Raw genomic sequence first — 9,486 nt, forward strand, 5'->3', positions numbered from 1 at the left:
TCATTTATTTAAATTCTTTTTTTGAGTATAGTTAACACAATGTTATATTAGTTTCAGGTGTACAATATAATGATTCAACAATTCAATATATTGCTCAGGGCTCATCAAGATAAGTGCATTCTTAATCTATTTAAAGTGTACCCCTTTATTTCATCCATCCCTCCACTCACCTCCCCTCTGGCAACCACCAGCTTCTCTGCATTTAAGAGTCTGTTGTTGGGTTTTTTTTGGCCTCTTTTGAAAACTTTGTTCATTTGTTTTGTTTCCTAAATTGAATGAAATCATATGGTATTTGTCTTTCTCTGACTTATTTCATTTAGCATTATACTCTCTTGGTCCAACCACGTTGTTGCAAATGGCAAGATTTCATTCTTTTTGATGGATGAATAATATTCCTTGTGTATATATATTATACATAGTAGCATATATAGTAGCATATACTATATATAGTATTATATATAGTAGTATATAATATATATACTACTTCGTCATCCGTCTATCTGTGGATGGACACTTGGGTTGCTTTCCTGTTCTGGCTATTGTAAATAATGCTGCAATAAACATAGGGGTGCATATATCTTTTCAAATTAGTGTTTTCATTTTCTTTGGGTAAATAGAGGAATTAATGGATCATATGATAATTCTATTTTTATTTATTTTTAATTTTTTAAAAAGTTTGTTTAATTTAGCGAGACCACAAGCACGAGTGGGAAGAGTAGAGTGAGTGAGAGAGGGCGGGAGAGAATCCCAAGCAGGCTCTGTACTCTCAGTGGGGTTCAATCTCATGAACCATGAGATCATGACCTGAGCTGAAATCCAGAATCAGACTTTTGACCAACTGAGCCACCCAGGCTCCCCTGGTAATTCTATTTTTAATTTTTTGAGGAAATTCCATACTGTTTTCCACAGTGGCTACACAGTTTGCATCCCCACCAACAGTGCATGAGGCTTCCTTTCTGCCCCCCCACATCTTCACCAACATTTGTTATTTCTTGGGGTTTTGGTTTTAGTCATTCTGACAGGTGTAAAATGTTATCTCATGATGAGTTTAATTTGCATTTTCTTATGATTACTAGAAATTCATCATTTATAATATGAAGATATTAAAAGTACTTATCTCATAGGGTTGTTGTGAGGATTATGTCAGATAATACCAGTAAAGTGCTTAAAACTTCCTGGAACACAGTAAGCACCTAATATTATTATGTATGTATAAATAGTTGGCATATGCGTATTTATTAGAAAAACTGGAATGCCTAGATTGCTTCAACCTGCTCATTGAAATGCATTCGCAGACTAGAAAGGCAATAGATTCTTCAGGAACTCAGCTGATTTTCAATTTCAGCTTCTGAAAAATTTCAAGAGTTCTATGTAAAATACTATTCCTCTCAAACAGTTGTGAATGATTTAGCAGTTCAACTCCTAAATTCAAGGTTGCTAGGTAGACTTAGTGAAATTCTTGTTCAAGAAATGGAAGGTAATAAAATGGTAACTCTTCTAAGCTCACTGTAATCTTCTACCACCTATACAATTTAATCTTCCCTTTAAAAAAATAGCTCAACATTTACAGAGCAGAAACTCCTCCTTCTATAACTGCTTGTGGGGAGAACACAGAGGCCATGGCCAGAAAACTCAGAATTCTCAAATTAGACACACACAGAAGCCACAGGGCCACACACAGACAAGGAGATGAGCCACTCCTGTGGTCATGTATGATGAGCAACAGACATTCAGCAAGCACAGTGGAAGGAAGAGGACACTCCTGGGAATTCCTTTTTGAAAACTGCACTTCAGGTGACCTTGGAATAAGAGCATAAGCAGGAACTCAGGACTGTGTGGCAACTGGAACACAGGCTGTAACACCCAAATGGTACTAAGCCAGCAGGTGACAGCGTGTGGCAGAACTTCCACAGTGCAGAGAAATTCAGAATGGAGATGATTTCTTAGGCATGCTTGGCTGAAGGTTATAAGAGATTTAACTGTTGGTATTAGAACTCAGTGTGTATCATGTTGCCAGTTTTATTGATCATGGTTCTGTTTACTGAATATTGTGCTTATTTTAGGATGGGGAGTTTGGCTATTCTCAACTCATCTTTGGCGATCTTTATTAAGACTCTTAGAACCTTTTTTTGATATATCCTCTAGTCCTATGCTCTCATTTTTCTGGTGGGACTCTGCTGATAAAATATCTATTTAAAAATACAATCTATATGATGTGATTAATTTTGATAACAAATATGCCTGATAACAGCTCTAATCTGTAAACTTATATCTTTTCTTTTTGATTTGAAAATTACCTGCTTTTTGAAGTAATGAATATTCAAAATCTATAGTTTAACATTCTAGATTTGTTAAGATTTCTCTCTTCTCTTAGTCCACCAAGTAATGCAAGGATTCTCCGGTCCTTAAGATCATCCTTGCCAATTTTCTTAATGCATAAATGCTTTAGGAATTGACATCAAGATCAATTTTATGAAGGCAGTGTTAGCAGAGGGAGTGCAAGAGCTAAGAAATTTGCATTTCATGTTTGGAGACTGTTCTAAGTGAAAAACCCATTGTGTTCGGCTGGAGAGGAGTCTGCTGAGTGAAGGTAAGGCCCCCTCTAGTTTTTCTGGACCTGTAGAGGTCATTTCATCAAGGACAAAACCCTCAAATCTGTTAATATTTATATGTATTAATGAGCCACATGATCATGGTTTAGTTCTCATTGCCCATGAATTTTGTTTTTAATTTAGCTAATTTTAGTTATTAGATCAAAACTTACCACACAGTTTAATCAGAACATGCTAAATTATTTTTCTTTAGCTCTTCAGAAAGCTTTTTCCTGCTAAGCATATTAGTCTTGGGTTTTTTTAAAAAAGACTTATCCCTTGGAAACTCTTGCCTAGTTTATGTAGTGAATACATGCAGTGGAGTTTTAGAGTTACTGTCCTAAGATACCTGAACTGAGAGGGCTGTACCAGAATCTATCCTTTAAAGTAGCACTACAGTGACCCCCACTGGCCAAACAGCATTAGTGGCTGTGAGAGACAGCTTACCTCTGATGAGCAACAAAGAAAGAACATTGGGAGACAGATGCTCTAAATAGCTGAATATGCCAATCCAAAAGCAAATGATTTCTGCCTTTAAGAATTTATATCTACTACTGTATACATTTATTCATGTTATTTTTATAAGTCTTATGTTGCACACACTGAACCAGATAGGCAAAAATTCAAAAGCTTGACAGTATACTCCCTTGGTTAGGCTGTGGGAAAACACATATTTACAACACAAAATGTTACAACCCTTCTAAAGGGAAATTTGGAATATAACAAAACTATATATACACTTATCCTTTGATCAACAATTGCATGTTAGCCTGAACACACACTTCCAACACACACTTCCAACAATATGAAAACACATACGCACAAGATTATTCATTGTAACATGATTTGTAATTGCAAAACATGGAAAGCTTAATAAATAACAAATACAGAATAGTGGTTGAATAAACTACAGTACGTATATACAATACAGTGTTATGCAGCTATAAAAAAAGAATAAGTAAGATCTTATAAGAACTGATATGGAGGACTTTTCAGGACATGTGGTTAGACAGGAACAACTTTTACCAATTGACATCAGTATCAATGCTGTTTTTTGACCTAACCCAGGTATAACTTAAATTTTTAGTAGTAGAAATTTGTGGTGAATCAGGAATGGTAGAGATGGATGAGGAAGGCATTTTAAGACAGGTATACCGGGGCGCCTGGGTGGCGCAGTTGGTTAAGCGTCCGACTTCAGCCAGGTCACGATCTCGCGGTCCGTGAGTTCGAGCCCCGCGTCAGGCTCTGGGCTGATGGCTCAGAGCCTGGAGCCTGGTTCCGATTCTGTGTCTCCCTCTCTCTCTGCCCCTCCCCCGTTCATGCTCTGTCTCTCTCTGTCCCAAAAATAAATAAACGTTGAAAAAAAAAAAAGATAGATTCACAGCAAAGTTTATGTATCAGCATTCTCACCATCTTCTTCTCTTAAAAAAAAGAAAAAAAAAAAAAAGACAGGTATACCTGTCTTTGCCTTCCATGGGCCAGCCCTCCTGACATATTCACTAGTGTACTCTATATGTGGCAGGTCACTTTCTTGCTCTCTCTTTCTCTCTCTCTCTCTTATTGTGATTTCCCCCCATATTTTTATTTAAGTTCTAGTTAGTTAACATACAGTATAATATTGGTTTCAGGAGTAGAATTTAGTGATTCATCACTTACGCATAACACCTACTGCTCATTATCACAAGTGCCCTCCTTAATATCCATTGCTCATTTAGCCCATCCCCTCCCATCAACCCTCAATTTGTGTTCTCTATAGTTGAGTCTCTTATGGTTTTCTTCCCTGTTTTCCTTCCCATTTGTTCATCTGTTTTGTTTCTTAAATTCCACATGAGAGGAATGATAAGGTATTTGTCTTTCTCTGACTGACTTATTTTGCTTAGCATAATACACCGTAGCTCCATCCATGTCACTGCAAATGGGACGATTTCATTCTTTTTGATGGAGATCGCTTCTCTCAAAAAAGAGATACATACATACACACACACACATACATACATAGGGATCTGAAACAGATAATAAAAGTGTGTTTAGGCTTAGATGTATGAATTGAACCACACATGGACTCTGCCAATGTTGCAGTATTCACAGACAAATCACACTTGAATAGATGACAGCAGATGGCCCAGTGTCTAGTAAGTTTGTTCATTCTAAGATTTTACAATGATCTCTTTGACATAGGTGTGTGTTGATTTAAATTTCAACCTTAGGGTAGAGAAGACCTTATTACCTCCCAAATTATAAAATCTTCCCTGCTTCTGTACTGGTATGCTCATATGTCCTTATTGTTCTTCTAACAGGCTGGTTAATTTTTACTCATCCTTTTTTTCTTTTTCCTCTTTAAATTTCAGAGGTATCTTTGTTGTATACTTTTGTTACAGTAATAATTTTATAGATTTGTTCTATTAAGCTGTAGGTTCCTGGATATTTTTACCTGCGCTGCAGGAGCCAGGTGCTGGAGAGGCTATGCACACACCAAGCCCTGAAACAAGCACATGCCAACCGCTGGCTAAATCCTTCCAGCTTGAGATGTCTCTCCTGCGCCATCTACCGGCAAAACTTCACATTGTGCGAGTTGAAATGGAAACATTTTTCTTTAAAAAAAAAAACTTTTTTTTAATGTTTATTTATTCTTGAGAGAGAGAGAGAGAGAGACATATTGTAAGTGCGGGAGGGGCAGAGAGAGAGGGAGACACAGAATCCGAAGCAGGCTCCAGGCTCTGAGCTGTCAGCACAGAGCCCGATGCGTGGCTCGAACCCAACACGATACAAGATCATGACCTGAGCCAAAGTCAGATGCTTAACCAACTTAGCCACCCAGGCACCTCTGCAATGGAAACCTTTAAATTATCACAGACTAGGTGAAGACAGTAAATCCACAACCTGTGTAAGGAAGGTCCTTATACATTTCCTATGGCTATTCCTCCAATAGCTTAATTTTTAAAATATTTTCTCATTCTTTGTCTTTCTCTTCTCCAATATGTAATTCATAATTATGTGCAAAGTTTTTGTTGCTTAGTATGTATGCATGTATATTTTCCCCGGTTCTTTTGAGTTTTTCCCATGATAAAATTTAATATTACATATTCTTTCATGAGCCCTTTCACCTGTTATGAGGAAAAATATGGTGAGTTAATTTTTGCAATTAGTCTATAAAACAGACTTCCATAACCATGGTAGATAAATAGATAGACAAATGTATAGGAAGACGTAGGCATATGGATGAATGCATAGCTGGAAACATAAAGAAAGAGGAGAACATAGAAATAGGTTGAAAGAGGAATACATACATAGATTAAAGACAATTACAGTAAGATAGACATACTTTTATTAAAAATTGAAGTCTGTAGGGGATAAATGTAGTCATTGGCATTAGAAATTTAGGGAAATTTGGGATGGTCTCTCATCTTGGGCATGGTACCTATCTGTGTTCCCAATATGCCAGCCTTTCTCCTCTTCATCCTGACATACTTACGAATTTCGTTTCTTAAGGGGAAGTCCCTTCTTTAATTAGTTTTCAAAACATAATAAGAATGTACCCAATTGAGGGTCTTCATGTGAATAGAAACAAATTTTTACTCTTAACACTTCACACTCATGCACATGCAGCTCTAACAGTCACACTGGGATCTGAGGGTCAGTGGCTCTGACCTCTTAGTGTAAGAGCTCTCTCCTTTCCATTTTCTAATTTTCCCAGTAAGAAATCTCTTGTGCTTCTTTAGGGGCATGCTCATCTTTACTTTCTAATGCTGTTTTTCCATGGGGCTGGTTTTGTTGTTATTAATTTCTTATCTTTTCCTCTTATCTTGTTATTCTTTATTGCATTTCTCTTTATTATTGTTTTGTCATATTGCCTCATATATTTCCAATATTTCTATAATTTTTATATTTTTAATAAATATATTCATTCAGTGGAATAGCCATAAATATTAACACAGTAGCTTTTGTAATCTCTCCTTTTTTTAACCAGTTCTTTCAAGATAGCAATTTACTATCTAATTTTTGTTTACTTACTAATTTGTGTTGAAGCCCCAGTGAATTATGTATTCTGCTCTTTCAGGACTCAAATTTGCCATAAACAAATGAGGAAAACAACAGAATTATTCCATCGGAGGTAATAAAATCTAAACACTTTCTAGGTGTTTTCCTATATGATAAAAAACATTATTGGGGCGCCTGGGTGGCTCAGTCGGTTAAGTGTCCGACTTCGGCTCAAGTCATGATCTCACGGTTCGTGGGTTCAAGCCCTGCGTTGGGCTCTGTGCTGACAGCTCAGAGCCTGGAGCCCACTTTGGATTCTGTGTCTCCCTCTCTCTCTGCCCCTCCCCTGCTCATGCTCTGTATCTCTCTCAAAAAATGAATAAACATTAAAAAAAAATTAAAAAAAAAACAACCCCCCCCCCAAAACATTATTTATTGAGCATGTAAGCATTCTTTCAGATCTTTTAAAAAAGTTTGACCACAGAGGGTCAGATCCACGAAGACTACTGTTTGGCTTTGGTTATTTTATGATTTTATTATTATTTTTAAAATATTTATTTTGAGAGAGAGAGAGAGCGCGCACATGTGTGCACAAATGGAGGAGGGGCAGAGAGAGAGGGAGAAAGAACCCCAAGCAGGCTCCACGCTGCCAGCACAGAGCTGGATGCGAGGCTTGATCTCACCAACTGTGAGATCATGACCTTAGCCAAAATCCAGAGTGGGAGGCTTAATCGACTGGGCCATCCGGCACCCCTAGGCTTTAATTATTTTAAATGCAAGACTCTGTATCTAAAAAACATTAAGATTAGTATTTACTGCTCATTGTCATTCATATTTTTTCCATATGAAGACGTTAACATGCTTAAAATTCTCACAGTCACCTTGACATTCAAATAAAGTATGCAGGGCACAAATATGATTTTTACTGATGGAAAAATTAAGGTGCAGAAATGTGCAATGAGTCCACGTCACATACTGCGTATCTTTTCTCACTGAAAAATCATTTCTATTTCAATCAACTTTTAAAATCATGCTTAAGGAAGAACATCATTTCAACTTTTTTATTCTGGGCAAAGGAAGTAGATATTGGGAATGGACTTCTTTGCAATCCATTGCTGAGAGGAATGTTAATGAATGAAAAAGAGCAATACCTGAGTCCCAGAGTTGAAAGGTGAGGAAGAGCTTTCTCTACACTGGAGACAGTCAAAGGCAGGTACCAAAATGTGTGGGAGACACAGATTCTCAGACCATAAATGGTAATGCCCAAAAATACCCCCCAAAACAACAAAAAACCCCAAAAAGCTAAAGGAAGCAGCTAAAGAATGATTAGTAGATGAATTAGCCAAGGCTCCCCCAGACCTCCTAGTGGGTGCCTCCCCATTATCTGGGCCAGTAGTTTTGCCAATTCAGCTCTAAAATATAAGAACAATTTAATCTTACGCTACTTAGTCCCATGGTTTAAATCAATGTAGTTATTTTTTACCAGACTTCCAAAGCTTTCATTTACACATCTTCCACACAGAATATAATGAAGCTGATATGGCAGTTGATGTGATTTTGTATCCCTTTCTTAGTCTTTGTATATGGTGTTGCTTTTGCTTTTTGCTGTAAATACTTTAACAGGGGGATTAAGAGATCAAGCTCACTTATTACTGCTTTTGGGCTCCCAAGCAGAACTAGACACTCTTCACTCTTGTCCCACATTAGAAACTCACACTGTGAGGGAAAGAAGGCACTGAAAAGGACTATGGGATTTCCAGCTTGGCTTCCACATAAGATGGAGGTAAGAGGAATATTCTGAACCACACAGCCCTCTGGAGGAGTGGTAAGAAGTAAAGGCATGTGAAGGCTGAATCTGGACCTTAAGATTGTGAGAAAACTCTATCCTCTCTTCTTTCTGTGGGGCTAACTTTACTCTGAAGACTGCAGCCATCCCCACACCAATGAAAATGGCTGGCCAGTCCAACTGTGTCTATGCCCTCATTCTTATTTTTCCATCACTTGATAATTATAAAGTAAGGCAAATTACTTGACTAGTAAAAGGTCATACAGTAATATGACTCAGAAAACTTGTAACACTAATACAAAGAATTTCCATATATTTGGAACCAAGATCCCCTAAATGTTAACATTTTACCACATTTCCTCTCTCTCTTTCCGTATACATATATGTGTGTAAACAACATACACAATTTAAAATTTTCTAGCAGTCATATTAAAAAAGGTAAAATTGTATTATTTGACCCAATATACGTCTGTTATCATTTCAACATGTAATCAGTATAAAAATTAACAAGATATATATATTTTTTCATACTAAGTTTTGGAAATCTGGTGTGTATTTTACAGGTACAGTACATCTTAATTAGATAGCCACACTTCAAATGCTAAATAGCCATACACAGTGATGGCTACTTAATGACCAGCACAGAGATAGTGATGATCTTTCAAGCTATGGGATTGGATGAGAGAAAGAGAGCCCAGGACTGAGTCTTGGAGTACTCGAAAATTTAGAATTCAAGCTGAAGAAGAGGGGCTGAAAAATGAAGCAACAAATGAGAGCCCAGTAGACTAGTAGGAAAACAAGGCAAATGTAGTGTCAAAGAAGGAGACTGCCAACTGCATCAACGGATGCTGAGAAGTCAAGTGAGATGAGGACAGAGAGTTGCCCACTGTAGTTGGGAAGATGAGAGTTGTTAGTCATCTTGGCAAGACAGTTTCATTAGACTGGGGGCTCCTTTTTTGGAACTGAAGAGAGACTGGGAGGTGTTAAGTGGAGGCCTCATGAACAGCTATCTCCAAGGCAACAAGTTCCAAACGGATCTATCTCCTATGATACTCTCCTTCACTCTCTTCTCTTCTTACTTTGGATCTCTATTTGGGGCCTATGCTGGATATGCAGGAGACATTCTCCAGT

The sequence above is a fragment of the Prionailurus viverrinus genome, chromosome C2 (assembly GCF_022837055.1).
Source record: "Prionailurus viverrinus isolate Anna chromosome C2, UM_Priviv_1.0, whole genome shotgun sequence".
Classification (NCBI taxonomy): Eukaryota; Metazoa; Chordata; class Mammalia; order Carnivora; family Felidae; genus Prionailurus; species Prionailurus viverrinus.